Raw genomic sequence first — 20,961 nt, 5'->3', positions numbered from 1 at the left:
AATTTAAGAGTCTTGGTTTGTGCTGGCCATGACCCTGGCTAACTTTAATCATAGCAGTCCCATGTCTGTCTGTTACTTAAAGCATGTATCCCCAGTCATGACCAAGTCCCATTCTTGGAAATCTAGCCATCAAATCAGTTTCCTCTGATCTTTTCATCCCTCCTTCCTTCCTTCCTTGCTCTTTGCCACCATAATGTGCTAAATATATTTATTTCATGCTAGCTCAAATTTATTTCTTCCTGTTTTTTAAAAATCATTGAAAATAATGACAGAGAAGTGGGCAGCTAAATAAGCTCAGAAGGTATTCTAGTATTTAATGTCTGACTGCTCATGGCCTTCAGGGAGAGTCACTTTGTCACTGCAGGAGCAGACAAGTGTATAAAGTGGCTCTGATCAAGGGTAGTGTTTCCCATTTTGGGGATAAAATACAGTAAAATTCCAGAATAGAGTAGTAGAAACATTGCAGATTAATGGACTTTATGTTTATGACAGAGGATTAAGACTATGAACTGCTAATACATTTTCTGTTTTAGTTTTGTGTTTGAGTTCCTCAGTCTCCATGTGCCTTATGTAATGCTGATCAAGTCAGTTACCTAAAATAATGCTCTTGTGCCTAGTGAGTTTACCCAGTTAACAAATGAGTTTTAAAATGGCCTTTTAGGTCAGAACACTCATTCACCATAACCTGTGTTTTTTCCTCTACTTACTACTTGCAGAACTGTTAGTTTGCTTATTCAATTTCATGCAGTTATGTACATAGTGAAAGCATTACCAATGCAGCCATTTTGTAGGGTGCAACATGAGCAGAAGCATGCAGTGTATACTATAGTACATACCTACCACAGTACATACCTACCATAGTACATACCTACCATAGTACATACCTGGTAATAAAGAGTTATGTAAACCAGGTAATATGCAGGCATAATGCATTAAAATTACTGCATTGTCCAGAGCAAAATGATGACATGCTAAACAGGCTGTGTGTGACGCACATAAGTAGTTACGCTGCATTGCACTTGTGCAGTCTGATGCATGTAGTCCTACAGTGTACATGGGAAATACAGTCACAGACTGCAGAGTATCACAAAGACGGGGCTTCACTTTACATGTCATCATGAGGTCAGCATAGTATTTCACACATGGTATGAATTTCAACATGCTTGTTTGTAACTGATGCTGTATCTGTACAGATTTGTCTATACAGGTGTAAATCCAGAGAGCTCACCTCCAAGATGGCATATTTAATAAATAAACAATGAGCTCCAAGATGATATATTTAATAAATAAACAATGAGCTCCAAGATGATATATTTAATAAATAAACAAACTGTAAAGAACAATGACATACACATGTAGATGTTATGATAAATTGTCTTTAAAGAAAAAAAAGCTCTGCTATAACTTTTCCTGCATTTTGTTAAATTATGAGTTTAATCGACACTATTTACTAAACACATTGTCTTAGAAAGTAAGTCAAGTTCTGTGAGTTTAGATTTTTATTTATTTATTTATTTATTTGTGGACGTTGGACCTTTTGGTTATGAGCTGCAGTTTGATTTGGAATGTCTGTAAAGATAATAATGGTGATCATGTACAGTGTGGAGAGCATGCAGGGCCATATAGGTGATTGTCACCCAGACTGAGTAACTAATAATTACAGTAATGCAACTAGAGTGGATGGCATGGATGGATGTACACAGTGAAATGATGCCATAGCAAAATGCATCCCAAGCATATCACTATATTGTGTGCACACTCTTAATATACTGACATGTGTGGTCGACAATAACAAAGGCAGAACAGGTGAGGATACCATTTATGTATTTATTTATTTATTTAATTATAGGTTTATGGGTTCATAGGTAGGTACTAGGCTATTGGCATTAGGGCCTATATAAGTCGAGCCAAAAATGTACCCTGGCTTTCACCACCCTGATGAGCAGAGCCACAGAACTGATCCCTGGGGTGAATTTCCTATTTCCCATCCAATCATCAAGATTTTTCTTGAAGAGTGCTAATGAGGAGCTTTTTTGATATAGATAGGTAGTTTGTTCCAGAGTATGGGAAGCTTCTGGGACAGGAATCTATCCCTCCAGCATGTTCTGTTTATTGTGGTGACAAGGTTTAGGTCCCTAGAGTGTGTAGCTCAGAGGGATTGGGATTTCTTTAAGTGGAGCATGTCCAACAGCTCTGGGTTTGACATAGCTTTGTATGTTAGGCAGAGATCACCTCTGAGTAGGCGATATACAATGGAGTAAAGCTGGAGTTTTTTTAGACGGTCTGCATAGGGCATCTGTTTGAAGCCAGTAATCCTCTTTGTGAGGTATTTCTGCAGCCTTTCCAGTTGTTGTAGATGTCTTGTGAGATACATACCAAAAGGGTACTCTATAATAGGTCTAATGAATGATGAGTAGAGGGGAACAATGATCTCTTTTTTCCTGGATGTGAAACCTTTTGTGATGAGATGTGTCATATAGAAGATTTCAGACTGCTGTGGTGATGTGATTATCAAAGGAGAGTCTAATGGCCACCTGTGTTCCAAGGTCTCTTATCATACTTTTGGTATTAAGTAGACTACCGCCGATGTGATAGCTCATGGTTACAGAGTTTTTACCAAAGGGGATGACAATGCACATTTTGGCACTGAACTTGAGGCCATGGCTTTGACACCAGACATCTGTCTCACTGAGGCCCTTTTGTAGGATGCCCACATCATTAGGAGTTTCGATTATGGCTCCTAGTTTGCAGTCATCTGTGAATGTCATTAGCCAAAGACCTTTTTTGTTAGCCTGTACTTCAGAGCAGTAGATACCAAACAGGAGAGGACCCAGGATTGAATCCTGTGGGTATTCCACTTGTCATTGGTCTGAAGTCGGATTTGGAGTCTGCTACTTTCACAGTGTGGGTTCTGTCAGTGAGCCAGTTGGCAACCCATCTTGTGACATAGGGATTTATACCTAGTTTAGTGAGTTTATCTATAATTCCAGAGTGGTGGATGGTGTCGAAAACCTTGGCGAAATCTAGATAGGCTGTATGAATCATCTTATCCTCATCTACAGCTTTGGTGACTGCTTCAAAGAAATCTATCAGGTTTAGGAGACATGATCTGCCTTTTACAAACCCAAACTTGGTGGGGTCCAGAGTTTGGAGATTACCAATGTCTTTGTTTATAAGTTCCGTGATGATACGTTCCATGGCCTCGCAGACCAGGCTCATCAGGCTAATGAGGCAGTAGTTCCTGGGGTTCATGGTGGCTCCCCCTTTGTGGCATGGGATAACTGTCACTGTGTGCCATTCAGTGGGCACAAAGCCTGAGGTGAGGCTATGATTGAACATGGTTCTTAGATGGGGTGCCAGTTTGTTCAGTAGTTCATGTAGAGCGCAGCCTGGGATGTTGTCAGGTCCCATGGATGCTGTGTTCTTGGCTTTGGAGAGTGTGTTTTTTACCTGTGCAGCTGTGATTACAGGAACTTTGCATTCTTCTGGTATAGAGATGGGCCCTTTAGGGGGTGATGGGGGGTAAAGTTAGCACTGAACCTATCTCCCAGGATGTTGGCAATAGCAGTTGGTTCTGTATATTTAGTGCCATTGTGCTGTAACTCAGAGCAGATCTGAGTCTTGCCACTGAGATTCCTGACATAGCTATAGAATGCTTTGTGGTTGTCTTTAGAATCAGTGGCAATTTTGTTTTCATAACTAGCTTTGGAGGATTTTATGAGGGATCTCAGCTTTTTACAGAGGCTGACCAGGGAGTTCCTCCAGTCACGGGATTTTACTCTTTTTTGCAACTGTTTCTTTCTTCTGTTGCAGAGTTTGTTTAAGGTAGGGGACCACCAGATTGGCTTCCTTTTTTTGGAGGATAGCATCTTGGTTCTATTAGGGATAGCACGTTCCATGCACTCATGCAAGTGCTTATAAAGTGGATGTGTGTAGGATTCAACAGTCATACCTCTATTGGCCGTCTGCATGGGTGTCGTGAAGTTTTCCACTTCTGTCTTAAGAAGCGTGAAGTTGGCTTTGTAGAAATTTTTTTATGGTGCTTTCCCTAATGGGGGGTGGGAGCAGGATGTGGATGCCTACGGTGATTAGCTTGTGGTCAGATCTGACCAATGAGGAATTGACCTCTGGTGTGGAACATTGGTCACCCATGTTGGTAATGACCAGGTCTAGGATATTGTTGCCCCTGGTGGGGGTGTGTATAAGTTAATCCAAGGCATTGGAATTTATGAATTCCAGAAAACATTGAGCAAAAGGGTTGGTACATGAGTAGTTTTCTCAGTTAATGGTGGAGTAGTTGAAATCACCCATCATTAAGGTGTTGGGTTTTACCCTAATATTTTCCAGTGTATCAAGAAATGAGGAGTGGGAATCCTGGGGCATGGTGAGGGATCTGTATCAAGCTACAATTGGATTACGGTCTTGCCCAGAGTTAGTTGCACTTGGATTATCTCGGATGCATTATGCTGAGCAACTAGCCTGGAGGTGTGGATATCTTTAATGAATATGAACACACCTCTGCCTTTAGTGCTTCGGTCCAGGTTAGGTGGCTGAAAGGTGTGGTATGAATTATAGCCTGGTAATGCAGGGGTGATCTCTGCAGCCTTGAACCAGGTCTCTGTCACTGCACAGATGTTAATGTTCTCCATTTTATGGAGTGCCTCGAATGAGTGCATTTTGAGGTTTAGACTTCTAGCATTGAGTAGCATTACCCTTAGATTTTGCTTGCTTGTTCCTGTTATGGTGGTGAATTTGCCATTTGAACCTTGCCTAAAAAGGCACTATAGGGGTGGCAAGAGTCTTAGCCAGTATCCGGAATCCCGAGGGTGACAGGTGCAGGCCATCTCTGGCAAAGCATCGTGGTCTGTCGATCATGTCATCCCAGGCAGACAGACACTGGATCCCCTTACAATGACACCAGAAGCTTAGCCAATTGTTGAAGTCAATCATTTTGTCCTTGTACTGTGGTATCATTCTGGGTGATGGCAAGATGCTACTCAATGCTAGGGTCATACCTGCCTGGGCTACAAGATCAGAAAGTTCCTCCATGTCTCTTTTCATGTAGTCCAGGGAGGTACGTCTCAGGTCATTCACAACCAACATGGACAATGACAGAGTCATATTTGTACTTGTTGTGGAGTGAACTGAGTGCATGCATTATGTGGTGGATCCTGGCACCTGACAGGCAGCTGACAGTAACTTTCTCCTTGTTTAGCCTGGTGAGTGGAACATCACTGTGCCTGGCTATAGAGTCACCTATGACTAGAGTGTTGGGTATGTTGTTATGCCTAATGGACTGTGGTTGAGTGGCACACTGAATTTGTGAGCTATGTGTCATTTGGGTTGTGTTGGGGGGGTGGAGGTTGCTTGCCTTTCTGCTCTGGAGGTCTCTGTTGTTTGAGCAGATTTTTATTGAGAGCCTCTGCGAATGTAGGTGTGTGTTTTGTGTTTCTATGTGTCTGCTTTGGTGGTGTAGGTTTTGAGGGGCTATGTGATGAGTGTGGTATGGTGCAAGTGTTTATCTTCTCCTCTTGACTGTCTAGTCCAGTCTTGGGTGAAGAGAACTTTTCTTCCAGTTTGGCTATATAAGTGCATGTCTCACAGGTTGTAGTGTTGGGTAGCAGGAGGAGAGGGTTGTCTGTGTACATGAGGCAATTGCTGCATTGCCCCAAGATGTCCAGATTCATCAGGTAGACAGGAGAAAACACCAGGAGCTGACCCTTAGACGTGCCTGGATATGTGCTTATTTATTAAGTACTAAAAACTGTTTTCCTCTAGACAAGTGAGGAAAGTTGAGTGCTGTAGTAATTTGTAGCTTATTTAGTGCTTAAATTGAGTTCTGAACAAGGGCTGAGCTCAAGGAAACAAATTTGAGCGCTAAAACTAAAAAAAACTGGCTAGTTCTACGATAAGGGAAAATTTGAAGAGCAGACTCCATGGGGCCAGGAATAGTTTAACCCTAGCTAAGTGGCAATGCATAAAGTGTAATTTTTTTTTTAATATAACAGTAGCAAATGAGGAAACTGATTTAAACAAATTAACCAAATAACCTATAAAAAGCTGAAAACTGAGCTCCATTCCAGCAGTCTTTGATCAGACGAGTTCTAACTGCACACTCCTGCCACTGGGGTGCAGCGGAACCTTCTCCAAAAAATATGGCCTAGATTAGTGCTCACGTTATACAAACAAAGCTAGATTCAGCAGGCCTGAATCTAGTCTATGCTACAGCAAACAAGGCACACTGATTTCAGAAAGAAACAGTTCAAATAAGCAGGCACAACAAGCCTTTAACCAGAAATTCCCAGCTCAGAAGGGCAGAATCTAGCCTCTCCTCCCACAAGAGTGCAGACCACAAACTTTCTTAATGTAAAACAACTGATCTGAAGCCCAAGTGCTTAAACCAAAAGGCTTAGAATAACACAATTTAATCAGGCTACTACCAAGCAGTAATAAATGCAGCAGAATAAATACATCTGAGTACTTTTAAGAAGAGGCAATGCAAAATAAATTAATAAAGTAGAAAGAAACACAAATACAGTAAAAGCAGATGAATAAAGTGCAATTTGTTTTTTTTTTTGTTAGTAAAGTGCAAGGAGAGAGGAAGGAAGAGCAGAAAATAATTCAAGGATAAGAACCTCAGTGGGTTGGCCTTCTCCAATGTTCTCTTTGTATTAGACCAGTTTTATAAATTCCACCACAGGAATAGGAGGAAAGTAGTTTCAGGACAGATGAGAAACAGAAAACAATGCCAGAAAATATATAAAATAATTCAGTCAGGCAAAAAAAAAATAATTCAGTAAGGCAAAATTAAGACCATGTAGAACCCCAAAAGGTTAAAATGCCAAGAAATATACTTATCAGTCAGCAATATATTTCCAGATTGTTTGAGAATCACTTCAGCCAAAACACCAGGAGTTGCAAACAGTGTATTCAAATTTGTATTTGCTTACTGAACATACTGAGCATACTGGCTGGTCTGTTGACCCTTTCTAGCCATGACCTGAGCTTAATGAAGAAAAATAAACAAGAGACATAAAAATGTAATGCAGAAGATACAGCTGAAAATAAGCAGCTTAAATATTGCATCCAATCCAACAAAGATCAAAATAATTACAATTACAAAGTCATTGACTAGAAGTAAACATTCATATACATAGGCAATGCAATATAGATATTGTCTAATATCTCACACACAAAAGCAAGTGTATGTGGCTTCTTTGAGGAAGTGATTCTTCAGATCCCTCTGTGATGCTTTAAAGGTCTCCATTGTTGGTTTATTAGTTTTTCTTGTTTTTTTGTTATGTCTGTATGTGAGTTTGTGCTGTAAACATGCATGTCTATGCATAAGTGACTATTATCGGGGCAGTATGTATAATAGTGATAACCAGGCATCCTTCACTAATGTCCTTCATGGGCATGCACACGAGAGCGTGCACACACACACACACACACACACACACACACACACACACACACACACACACACACACACGCACACACACGCACACACACACACACACACACACACAAACACACACATGAAAAGACAGTTTAGACAGAACTCTTGACTGAGAACTGAATGTAATGTAGGACAACAATGGTTTGTCTGAACTGCATGCTCTGCTCTCTGAAGTACTGCTGTGAGTGCTATAAATTGTTTATGCATATTCTTCTTTCTGAGACCAATCCAAAATGTTTGTTCACTTTTCTTATGAAAGCATAATACAAGGAAGCATTTTTTTTTGGCAAAGCATTATTATTTTTTGGCAAAGAAATAAAGGCTGTTTTGGAAGTTTATTGTGTTCATAGGTTCATACTAGGCTAACGACTACCAGGGCCTTTTCAAGCCTAGTCATGCAACCCAACCCAGTTTTGACCCAGAGTAATTTAGACACATTATGGTGAGGTATGTTAGTAAGGAGGTAGCTAAGGGTAACTTGTGGGGTGAATATATTAGGTGGGGATTAATTTCTAGGTGTGAAATTGTTAAATTGCAGATGCCTGGGTATTAACCTTCTAAGCTGAATACCTGGAAACTTAATCTTTTCTTATTGTGATTTTTTTTTAGTAAGTGTATTATTATTGTTTTAATGTGCTGTTCCCCTAATCTTTTGACTTTCTGAGAAGGAGCCAGATTCCAAAACCTATAAATAACATTGCACACCCCCTCCACTATCTGACAACTCCATTCAAAATATAAAACCCAGAGCTATCTCCTATTGTATAATCTCACAGAAGGAGCAGAGGGATAGAGGAGCCCAAAGCCTACTCAAAGTGACATCATCACATTAAGTTGTGCAGTACCCATTACACCAGCAACAGGTCTGTCAGCACATCCGATTAAAGATATAAAGTATTAATGAGCTGTTTCCCTTGTGTGAAATATAGTAATATTGAAGTCTGGTTGCCAGGGTAATATGGATAAATAGATAAGCTTGTGACGACTTGAAGACCTTCCATTAAAATGTAAACTAACTCAGTAGAACCATTACTGCAAAGTGTATTGACAGAGAGACCTTGGAAAACAAGTGGGATATATATATATATATATATATATATATAGTTTCACTTTATAATCTCAAATTACTGAAATCTCGAAATTCAGTAACCTGATACTATGAAGCTGAAAACCAGAATGCCGAAAGTGCATAAGAGCGAATTCGAATATCTCAAATCCACCCTTATGCATTTCCGGTACGACGCATGTAGTGTTATGGTGCCTGAAATCGCAGGTAAGTGAGTGTTTGTGTGTGGTTTTGTATGTTGTGTGTGTGTGTGTGTGTGTGTGTGGTTAAGGGTAGGGAGGTGTAAGTGTGAGTGTGAGTGTTGGATTTGTTGGTGTTTGTTTATGTGTGATGTGTGTTTGTGTGTGAGTGAGTGGAGGATGGCGTGATGTGTGGTTTGTTTTTGTTTATGTTATGTGCGACCTCAGAGTTGGTATATATTAGTAGGGGGTGTGGTGGTGCAGGGGGGCTTGCCCCCCTGCTTACACGTAGTGTAGGGTTATGTGGTTTGTGCGCTGTAGATGGTATGGTGTGTATGTTAAATGGTGTATGGGGTATGTATGTTCGTGATTGTGTGATTCGGGATTGTGAGTTTCGGTGTTGTGAATGGTTCGACTTCATAGTCTCGGGTTACTGAATTTCAAGATTTCAGTAATTCGAGATTATGAATTGAAACTATATATATATATATATATATATATATATATATATATATATATATATATATATATATATATATATATATATATATATATATATATATATAATATTTATTTATTTATTGACATTTGTTGGTCCACCTGGGCCAGAGGCCCATTTTCAGTTGAGACTCAAGGAGAATAAAAAATTAAGGATTACATAGGTAACAAATAGCAAATAGCAATACCAAGTGACACTCCCAAAATATGTTAGTACTAATTTGATCATTATCAAACATATTTAGATTACCCTAAGAAAAAAATCACAATGAAATAAACAGATGAACTTTTTGATATATGTACAAACGAGTTATATACAAGTGATCAGATTTATTGCCTAGGCTGCCTAGGAAGGTATATTTGCTTACAGGAACTCTGAGTGAAGAAGCACTAGTAGATAAAGGGGAATTAGGCAGGATCCAAGCAGGGACAAGATTTGGTGTTGAGAAGGTAAAGTCTGAGTTCCTTTTTAAAGTGTGCAGGGTGTATGATGGAGCTTATATGTAGAGGAAGTTTGTTCCAAGTGTGGGCTACTGAGCAGTTGTATAGTAGTTTGCCTATGTTCTTCTTTGGATAATCTGCATTCAGAAGTTGCTGGTTAGAGGTGCAGGGAGTTCTAGAAGGGGCGTAGGTAGATAAAAAAGTAGTGAAAGCTGGACAGGAAGAAGGTCTGTATAGTATGGTGTGCATAACTTGAAATTGAGAAAGTAGCAGTAGTTGAGGGAGTTCGAGCCATTATAATGAGTTCAGGGCAAGGCAGTAATGGGAGTTGTAGGGGAGTTAGTAATGAGTCTTGCAATTTTGTGGTAGGTTTGTTGCAGTTTGTTCAAGGTAGTAGCTTGTATATTGGTTAGTATTGGGGCTGCGTAGAGAAGTGTGGGAAGGAGGATGGACTGTGCTAGGGAGAGTCTAGCATTTGGAGTAAGAAATCTTTTGTTGCAATAAAGCAGACCAAGTTTCTGGTGTGCTTTTATTATTCCTTGCAGTAAGTGTAAGTTGAATTTGAGTTCATCATCAATAATGACACCTAACAGTTTTGTGTGTGGTTCAGGTTTTATGATAGTGTTGTTGGAGGATGTTATAGTAAACGTGGATTTATTCTTTGAAAGTGAGTGGGGAAGAAAGAGCAAGAGCTTGGTCTTCTTGGGGTTAAGGATAAGAAGATTGTCAGATAACCATTTTTCTGTGGATAGAAAGGAGTTTTGAGTAAGGGTGTGAAGGTCTGTAATACGACTGGAGATGGAGAGGCGTGTAGAGTCATCTGCATATTGTATAAGAGAAGATTGTCTACAAGAAATGAAGAGTTCATTTGTAAAGATGCTAAATAGAAGGGGACCCAAGACTGAGCCTTGTGGAACACCATTTGGAACAGATATATAGGGAGAGCAGGAGGAGAGCCATTTGACAGATTGCTGCCTACTAGAGAGATAGCTGGAGAACCAGGCAAGGGAGGTAGTAGATAGGTTGAGGTTAGATAGCTTAGTAAGGAGGATAGAGTGACAGACTGTATTGAAGGCTTTGGAAAGGTCAAGGAAGAGGCAGGATATCAGTTGATTGTTATCAAGGGCTTTGGCTATGGTATGAGTGAAAGATAGGAGGGTGGTGGATGTGCTGTGGTAGGGACGGAACCCATGCTGTGTGGGAGTGAGAAGGCTGTGTTGGAGGAGCTGGTTGAGAAGTTGTGAGTGAATGTTTTTCTCGAGTATCTTAGAGAGGGGAGAAAGAATAGTAATGGGATGATAGTTAGATGGATCAGTAGAGTTGCCACCCTTATGTAGTGGGATAGTAAAAAAGGATTTCCAGATAGCAGGAACTGTAGCTGCTTGTATAGATCTATTAATGAGAATGGATATGAGATTCAACACCAAGTTTGAGGAATATTGGAGGTATGTTCTCGGTGGAGGGAGAACATGGTTTAAGTTTTAGAAGAAGAGATTTAATGTAAGAAGTTGACACAGGTGTAAAAAAGAAGAGATTCTGGTTGTGGGGGTTGATGGGGTAATGGTAGTTGCAGTGTTAGTGTTAGAGGAAGTGAGATTTTGGATAGTGTCAATGAAGTGTTTGTTGAGTAGGGTAGCAATTTCCAGAGGAGATTTATTGGGGTAAGGTGAGAGGTTAGAAGGACTGCCAGGGTAGAGTATTTTGTTAATAGTCCAGAATTTGCGAGTGTTGGATCTGTTGTCTAGTTGAGAAGAGTGGTAGTAAGATTTTTTTGTCTTTAGTGACTAATTTCTTGACTAGGTTACGTAGTTGTCTGTATTTATGTAGAAGGGGAGTATGCCTAGTTTTAAGCCATGCCTTCCAGGTGCTATCCCTGTTATGCATCAATGCTCTAGTATCTTTGGAGAGCCATGGAACATAGTTTGATTTAATTCTAATTTTCCTGGAGGGAGCAAGGGAATTAAGGGTATCTAGGAAAATGTTAAATTTACTAACTGCATCATCAAGAGGGATGTGTTTAAGGATGGACCAATCAAAACTAGATAACATGGAGTTAAATTGAGTATTATTGAAGTTAGAGAGCTTATGACAGTCTCTATATAGGTGGGGTTTGTGTGCCTGGGAGGTGTGTCTGAGGCTAGAGGTGGGGAGGTGATCACTTAAGGAGTCAGGTAGGGTACATGGGCCATGGTAGAGGTGGGGGAGTTAGTGAGTATCCAGTCAATGGTGGAGCTAGAAGATAAGTCTTTATTGAAATGGGTAGGGGATATAATCAGTTGATGGAGACTGTGTAGGTTGATACTAGATGGAGGAGAGTTACTAGTTAGTTTGGACCAGTCTATAGTGACGTCACCAAGAATGAGAGTTTCATAGCCTAAGTTGTGGCTAAACCAGGATAGGATATTTTCGAGGATGGGTATATTATTTTCAGGGGGGGATGTAGATGAAGGTGACAGCAAATTTCTTGTGTGGATTTAGATGCCAGTTTAGGATGAGAAGTTCAGCAGGATTGAAGTTAGGGATGGGGGGAGAGGTTTAGGCTATCTGAGTAGAGTATGGCCACACCACCACCTTTATTTGGGGATCTATTTGCACGATAGATGTTGTATCCAGGTGGTAGTATTTCACTGTTAGTGATGTGTGACTTGAGCCAAGTTTTGGAACAAAGTAAGGATTTTAGGGGTTGTATGGGCTATCCAGGAATGTAGCTCTGAGATCTTGTTAGTTAGACTTTGAATATTTATAGAATATATGGATAGGTGTTTATGAGCTGAAGTCTGTTGTATCTGAATATGGGTATGGTTAGGGGTGTGAGCAGAAGGGGTGGGAGTGGAGGGATAATGAAAGGACTGAGGGCCTTGGTTAGGGTGGATGTCACCAGAGAGTATAAGGTTATTTGTAAGACGTATGACTGGAGTATACAGTAAGAGAATGAAGATGATTAAATATATATATATATATATATATATATATATATATATATATATATATATATATATACACACACACACACACACATATATATATATATATATATATATATATATATATATATATATATATATATATATATATATATATATATATATATATATATATATATATATATATATATATATATATATATATATATATATATATATATATATATATATTCATGGGAATCCAGATACATGCTCAGCTAGCATATGTCCAAATCACAAAACATCGAACACACATACACGAAAGTGCTTAACATCGAAAAGCGCTTCAGTGTATGTGTGCCTGTTTCGTAGATCGAACTACAGTGAGGGTAAGGAAAAATTCCCTTTTCCCCACTGTAGTGCGATCTCGGAGTGAGAATATTTAAGTGGGTGGGTGTGGGGGTGCAGGGGGGGCAAAGCCCCACTGCAGAAATGTAGATTTTGATTTTTGAACTACACATACACGGAAGGTCTTTTCAATGTTAAGCATTTTCGAGTATGTGTGTTCAATGTTTTGTGATTCGGACATATGCTAGTCAAGCATGTGTCCTAGACCCATATATATATAGTGGTAGACAATTTCTCAGGATTTGTGGAAACTGCAAAACTAACTCCCACAGGATCAGGGTATGCAGTGGTACTTTTAAAGTCTATGTCTGCCAAGCATGGTTTCCCTGAGATTCTATTCTCTGACAATGTTCCTTAGTGTTCGGAGCACACTTTTGGTCAGTTTACAGAAAACTATGGGTTCAGGTAGATCACCAACAACCAGAAGATCACCCAGAGTAATGGGGATTCTAAATGCCATGTATGAACGGTAATTAATCTGACAAAACATAAAAAAGCTTACGCTACACACGTAGCACTATTCATTTACAGAGTCACACCTTTGGATAATGGATGTAGCTGAAATCCAGTCGTGCGATATAGACTTTGCTCGAAAGTGCCTCGATTTCTTTCTCTGAATGTGATGCATTACACAAGAACTTCAGTTTATTTGTAGTAGGACAGAAGGTGTGTATTACAGATATTAAGAGCCAGGAAACTATGACATCATCCTATCATTTGTGCAGTTTGTAATTGGAGGTCAGACCTCAAGGTCTTACGAGGAAAAAAAAAAAAAGAAAACATCTTCTGCCATTGTAAAGGTCAGAGATATTGCTGGGTGTACTAGTTTTCTCGTTATCCAGTATATTGGATGGGCCCCCAACCATTCTCATGTGCAACATTTACATATGGTCACAATGGCAAAATGCAGTATAGCAGTGCTAAAGCTCATCAAATTGACTTACAGAGTATAGGCAGAATGCTTTCCTTGTTATACATGATGCTTTTTATGAACTTTTTCATAGTGTTTTATGTTTTCATAGATTAGCACTAGACTAACTGCCCTTGTGGGCCATTAAAGTTTAGTTAGATACCCCATGTGCGAGTCAAACCCCTGCACCTTGTGTCTGTAAGGCAAACACCTTAACCATTATGCCAGTCTGCACTTTGCATGTGTTTCAGATTATGCTATTATATTATTAGAGTGGTAATAGGCAAAAAATAAAAATAATATCCCAACATGGATAAAGTTAAAATTGCCTGTCAGAGAAGAATAAATGATACAGACTAAGTTAGATAAATGAAAGCCAATAACAGTATCTTGTCTTCTGTTTTTAAGATGTGGTGTTACTAATAGTTTGAGTCTGGCAAAACACACTCTGTGTAGGAGTATGGCTTACAGTGTTTAAAAGCTCTAAATAAAATGGGAGTGTGTGTCTTGTGGTCCTAGTGTTGCGGCTGTAATAAAGCCCTGTTAGATGCTACATAGTCATGTCACAGTTCTGACTCCATGACAGTCTAGGAGACATGACAAGAGGGCCTCAGTATTTGGTGGCTAGTGCTTTCCTTGGCTGAAAAGGAGGCTGTTGTTGGAACTGCCTCTACCTGTCATCCATATTAGTGAAACAAACTAGGATGGATAAAAGGTAGATATCTTCAATAGGCCTGGAAGACCACATTAACTCTGAACCTCTTAGTGCAGGAAATCTGGACAAAGTCCAAAATAATGAGGGGACAAAGGCCCAAAATCTGGGACTAATTTTAAATATTGCTGTTGTAAATTTAGAAACCTTCTAGAATAACAAACTTTGCATTGATGTGCATTTTCTGAAGGATATAAAGCCTAAAACACAAATGTCTGTCATTGTTTAATAACTTGAATCCTCAATGATTTGCCAGAAATCCACAAATGTTATGAGGAACAGATTAAAAATATGAGACAAAAATCTGGACAGCTGAGAAGTACTCATGGTACAATATTACTGTGTATATCCTTTCTCCTGGAAGAGAACACATTTTACAAAACATTCTACTCCTTCCCAGTTCAATGCAGTGATTGCTGCAGAACATTGATCGTAGTATGTAGCTTTGCAACAGTACTCACAGAGGGCCAGATTGCAAATTAATTGCTCTCAATGTAATTGTCTCAGTTAAGTCGCACTGAAAGCAAGTCTTTTGGAACTGGGCCTTATGGAACAGCAGAGTAGGGAAAGTCAGGCCCCTCACTTATGGAGTCAAGCCATGAAAACGGAGATGATGAGTAACAAACAATGCAAGAAAGTTAAACCTCTAATAGGGAGATGCAAGTACATTGTGGCAAAAGAGGGGAGAAACGGTTAATTAAAAAGTATATACATCATTGTTTCTGATGCTGTGGTGCTACCTATGCCATCACTTAATTGTGCAGTTACTAATGGAGAGTAAAATGTATCTGAAATGTATTTTGAATTATTTGTTGCAATGGCAGCACAAGTGAAGTGATTAGTGTTACTCCCTTGCAGTACTTAATTTTCTATTTTGGTTGCTGTCTGAGGTGTCATTTATGTGGAGTTTACATAACCTCCTTGTGCCCATGTGGATTTTCATCTGAGTTTCCCTATCCTCCACCTTCCAAAGAGAGGACAAGAAGTGAATCGATAATAACTCCAAATTGTTCATAACTGTGAAAAACAGCAAAACCGCACTGGCCACGAGCAACAGCAGGAATAAGCACCAACACACGGTATTAGCAAGGCACCAACACACGGTATTAGAGTACTAATATAACATGTTAATACAGTATGTTGGTGCCTCGTTAATACCATGTGTTGATGCCTGTTTCTGCTGTTGCTGGTGGCCACTGTGGTTTTGCTGTTTTTGGTTTCAGTTTACCACTTATCGGTAGGGTGGTCGTTTTTCGTTTTTTGTTCCTAGCTGTGTGCAATTTTTTGTGTCTGCATATCCTGTTAGGGACTGGTATCTCATCAAGTATTGCTTTCATGCTTTACTCCTTTTGATGACTAGTATTAGCTTTAGTTACCCTTTGACTCTGAATATGATGATGCAGATATTGAAAATAAATGAAAAGCTATTTGAAGTATTATTAATATTATTTAATATTTCAGCAACTTGATAATGTCAAAAAAATAGTACTGCCAAATAAGTCATGAAAGTAGCACACATTTACCGTTTTTATGTGACCAAGATATTTAATTTTTCTTTTGCTCCCCTTGACATACCATTCCAACGACTATCAGCTGCTCATTGTTGCTTTAATCATTCTAACTTTGTGTCTTCTATACAACCTCCAGGACTGGGACGTGCACATCTGTGTCAGGGTGGAAACGGAAGGAGAAGCATGGACCAATGCAATCTGGCAGCATCATATAAACTATTACCAGTGCACTGAGGATTTTTGTTATGTCCTAAATTAGTGGGGCCGCTTGACATCCCACACATCACCATGTGTTGCATCAATTAGCTCCCATGACCCTCTCCTTCCATATACCAACTTCAGCAGCTACCTGCTATGCAATTACAGCACTACTTCCATCACTGGGGAGGTGCTGTATTGCCAGCAGAACCTCAACTCTCCCTCCCAGAGTGAGTGAGCCAACAATTACCACTACTACCCACCCCTTCCCCACCAAGCTACTCCAGTGCCCAAAATGATAATCAAGTGCAGGACATCCAGGTCACAGTCAGGGCTCTGAGGATTTCTTAATAGTGAAAATGTCCCTTTGTAAAAAAATATCACTACAAGAAATTAAACAATTTTAGAATGTAAAACTTTTACTTAGTTAAGAATGGGAGATAATGGAGTCATCATATTCTAGTGAGATTAAAAATAGTATAAGTAACATCATCTCAAATAGCTGCATGAAATAGACAGATAAAACTTTGACTATGAATTAAACAATCCTTGTTTGATTAGCAGCCTAGTCAGTGAGCTGGACAAGAGAGAGAGAGAGACAGAAATGAAGAGTCTGAGCCTGCAAATGATGTCATACCCAACAATCATCTCTATATAAACATTTAAAACATGTAACTTGGGGGGCATATTTAGTTTGTGCAGCTAGGCTTATAAATGCCCTATTGATCATTAGCCTACTATAAACCTATGAACCTATGCACCTTTGACCACAAGGCTATCACATCTAAAGAACAAATAGGCCAACTGGGCGTATGGGAAGAAGTTCAATGTTCTCAGACATTATAGAGGAAAAACAGACAAAAATATCTCTATTAGGTTTACTAATAATACAGTTAGTGCATTTGGTGCTACTTGTGTTCATTAAAACTCTAAATATACTAACTACATTGTTGGTAGGATTGACAGAGACATTGTTGTTTTGCAACATAAGTGAATTTGTCAGGGATACAATTGAATTTATAGCAAAAGTAGTGAAGAAGATGAGAAAAATCCTTGCACAATAGCTTACTAGTAGTACTATTAACTTTACTGTTGGAAATCAAGCCTTACAAGAAAACTAGGGTTACTGAAAAGTCATTCAAGTATAGAAGGTTGACAAGGATGACATTGCTCCACCTCATTTTGGATGAACAAAGATTGAGAGAACAAAGATATTTATCATCTCTTAATTGTTGGTGAGTTGAATCTTAAGGTTAATCTGATCAAGTCTTCAGATCAGATGAGTGTAGCCTACTGAACTGGCAATTGTGAAAAAAATTTTTACATGTGAGGTAACATCCCCCACAGTCCCATGGGGTGACACACATCTCCTTACATAATATAACTGATGTTCAAGTTGAAAAACCTTGAGATAAGTTCTAAGAACTTTAGGTAAGTGCTGATCTGATTAGTTGTGCTTAACAGAGCAGGATTTGCTGAAAAGCAGTTTGACCAGGTGACAAAATATCAAGGGATAGTAAGTGCTGAAGTAGAAGTTAATGAGATGATAGATGGGAAATGTGACTCCATCAGGATCACAAGGCTATTGCATTCTGTATTAGCTAAGCAAGACCTTAGAGAAAATCAAATGCAAAAAAGTAAAAACAAAAATATTCCTCCTCCCTGAAAGCAAAGGACATGAATTATTGTATTCTTCCTACCAGGGAGACTTTCCTTGGACATATACCTGGCATAAAGGCAAATGCATTTTAACAGAAGCTACAGAAATGTAAACTTAGAGAAAAATGAAAATGAACAGCCATCAGGGGGCTACTCACTCATGAGATGAAACTTAATCAAAGCCCTGTGCTACATTAAACTTTCATGTAATTTTATCTTGTAGTTTGCTCTTGGACTCTTTAATTAAGTCAGGTCTTTTAACAATCCTGTGTATATGTATACAGGTGTGTGTGTGTGTGTGTGTGTGTGTGTGTGTGTGTGTGTGTGTGTGTGTGTGTGTGTGTGTGTGTGTGTGTGTGTGTGTGTGTGTGTAGGTCTGTGTATAGATATAAGATATAGGAAAAAAACTCTCATCATATCATCTATCTATACACTATCTATACTGTTCCACACCTGCCATCTCCCAACTCGTAGGGTAGACTTGCACTTTTGTATACACTGATTGAAATTTTTAATCATCATTTCTTAATTTATTTTTATTTTTACATCACTGATGTCTCCTCATCCTTTATTGTATCTTATGTATTTCACTATCAAACTGTATGTATATATGTTTTCTTTTTTTAATTACATTTGCACTAGTGTCTTATTTGATGTTATTTAATTCTCTGGGGCTTTCCTCCCTAGGCCTCTGCTAAAAATGGGTATTACTCAGTTGGACGTTCCTGGTAAACAAATGCCAGTAAATAAAACAATAAATAAAAAATTCCATCTACAACCCCTTTTTCACAAATTGGATTGGGGTGTCACTTCAACAGTGTCAACCATCTAGAGCCAAGGTTTACACAGCAAGGGGGCTAGCCTGCCACTGTAGTTCTTCCACACCACACACTCACACTTATGGGCAGTTTAGAGTATCCAATCCACTTACTGCTTGTCTTTGGAATGTGGGAGGAAAACAGAGAACCCAGAAGAAATCAATGCAAACACAAGGAGGGCATGCAAACTCCCCACAGACAGCACTGTAGCTGAGAATCAAACCAGGAACCTCTTGCTGTGAGGCAACAACACCATCTGCTATACATATATATGTATATATAAACTAAACCAATATTCCTGCTAAACAAACTAAACCAATATCATCTATCTAATTCCACTCTTACCTGGTTCCAAAGCTACTTAATTGACAGGTACCAAGCTGTGAAATGGGAAAATTCTCTCTCTCCTCAGCTGCCCATAACTATAGGAGTCCCACAGGGTTCTATCTTAGGATCACTACTATTCACAGTCTTCACAAATGACCTCCACACCTCCACACAGCATGCATCTATAATTCAGTATGCAGATGACACTACCTTAATCTGTGCTGCACAAAACATTCCCACCCTCCTGCAAACAACTCAACTAGCATTCTCTGACTATGAAAACTACCTTACCAAAGCCCAACTTATCCTCAATCCAAAGAAAACTCAGCTTATGATTATAACCAGTTCTAACAAAAACACTAACAGTCAATTCACTATCTACTCCACAAATGCTATTCCAATTGCTCCAGTGGCACAGGCTAAGCTATTGGGAATAACCATAGACTCCCACCTAAAATTTGATAGTCATCTGAACTTAACTATTAAAAATGTACATGCCAAACTGGGGTCACTCTACCGTATCAAACCATTTCTTACCAACAACACAAGATCAGCCATTGCTCGCTCCCAACTTCTATCCACCCTACTCTATGCATCTCCCATTCTGACTAATCTCAACAAAACTGAACTAAGCAAAATGGAAGCTTGCTATAACAGAATTGCCCACTTTGCTGCAAATTGCTCATATAGAACTCATCACTGTACTGCTTTGAGACAGCTCCATTGGCTTGAACTGCCCAACCTCCTAACCTACAATCAGCTCTGCCTCTGTCATTCTATCTATTACCTCACCAATAAGTGTCCTGCCCTCAAAAACCTAGTACAACATCACTCAGCCAAAAGGCCACTCAGATCATCAAGCAAACTACTACTAGAAGTCACCAACAGCTACAATAGCTTTGGAGATGCACTATATAGTAGTTTGGTGGTTAAAAAATGGAACTCTGTCCCTACTAGCATTCAAAACACATCATCCAAAGCCTCCTTTAAAGACCTCATCAGGCAACATCTCAAGCAAAGTTGGCAGTGCCATGATTGCTCCCCAGGCTAGTGAAAGCGGATAACATATACATACTAAATCTAGAGCAATTGATAATAGTTTTTCAATCTTACTCACAAACACTGGCTAATCTACAGTGTATGTACTGTACCTGTGTACTATGTATGTATTCTACCTATGTTCCAAAGTTCAGCCGTACACCACAAATCTATTACTTACCTTTATTTTTAAAATTAATATTTTTTGATTGTTCTCTCCACAGTAACTGTTTGTGCCGCATACCACTGTAAAAACATGTATCTTGTAATTTGTGTGTATACTGATCATGTCTAAATAACTAAATGTGTCTGTAATTTTTTTCTTTGTGGAGCTTTTCTCCCTGGGCCTCTGCTGAAAAAGGGCCTTTTCGGCTCAGTCAGACACCCCCGGTTAACAAATGTAAAATAAAATAAAATAAATATATATATATATATATATATATATATATATATATATATATAAACACTTTATAACCTTGAATTACTGAAATGTCGAATTTCAGTATTTCGGGACTATAAAGCCGAATGTTAAAAATAGCGAAAGGTCATAATCGCGAACTCGAATATATGTGGAATTTGCGGTCATGACCTTACACTGCGTAATGTCCGGGATTGTGTTTTCATGGTGCGCGGTGCCGTGTGTGGATGTAGATGTCATGTCAGGTAAGTGTTTTCTAAGGGGTTTGAGTGTGAGTTAGAGTGTGTGTGAGTGTGCTGATGTGTTTGATGTGTGCATGAGGGGTCGGAGAATGTGTGTATGTGAGTTGGCTTTTGTTTTGTGTTAGTGCGATCTTGGAGTTAGTATATATAATTAGGGGGGTGTGGGGGTGCAGC

The sequence above is a fragment of the Protopterus annectens genome, chromosome 1.part0 (genome assembly GCF_019279795.1).
Source record: "Protopterus annectens isolate FY-2018-M chromosome 1.part0, PAN1.0, whole genome shotgun sequence".
Lineage (NCBI taxonomy): Eukaryota > Metazoa > Chordata > Ceratodontiformes > Protopteridae > Protopterus > Protopterus annectens.
The sequence above is the reverse complement of the archived record's forward strand: the minus strand, read 5'-3'. Positions refer to the sequence as shown.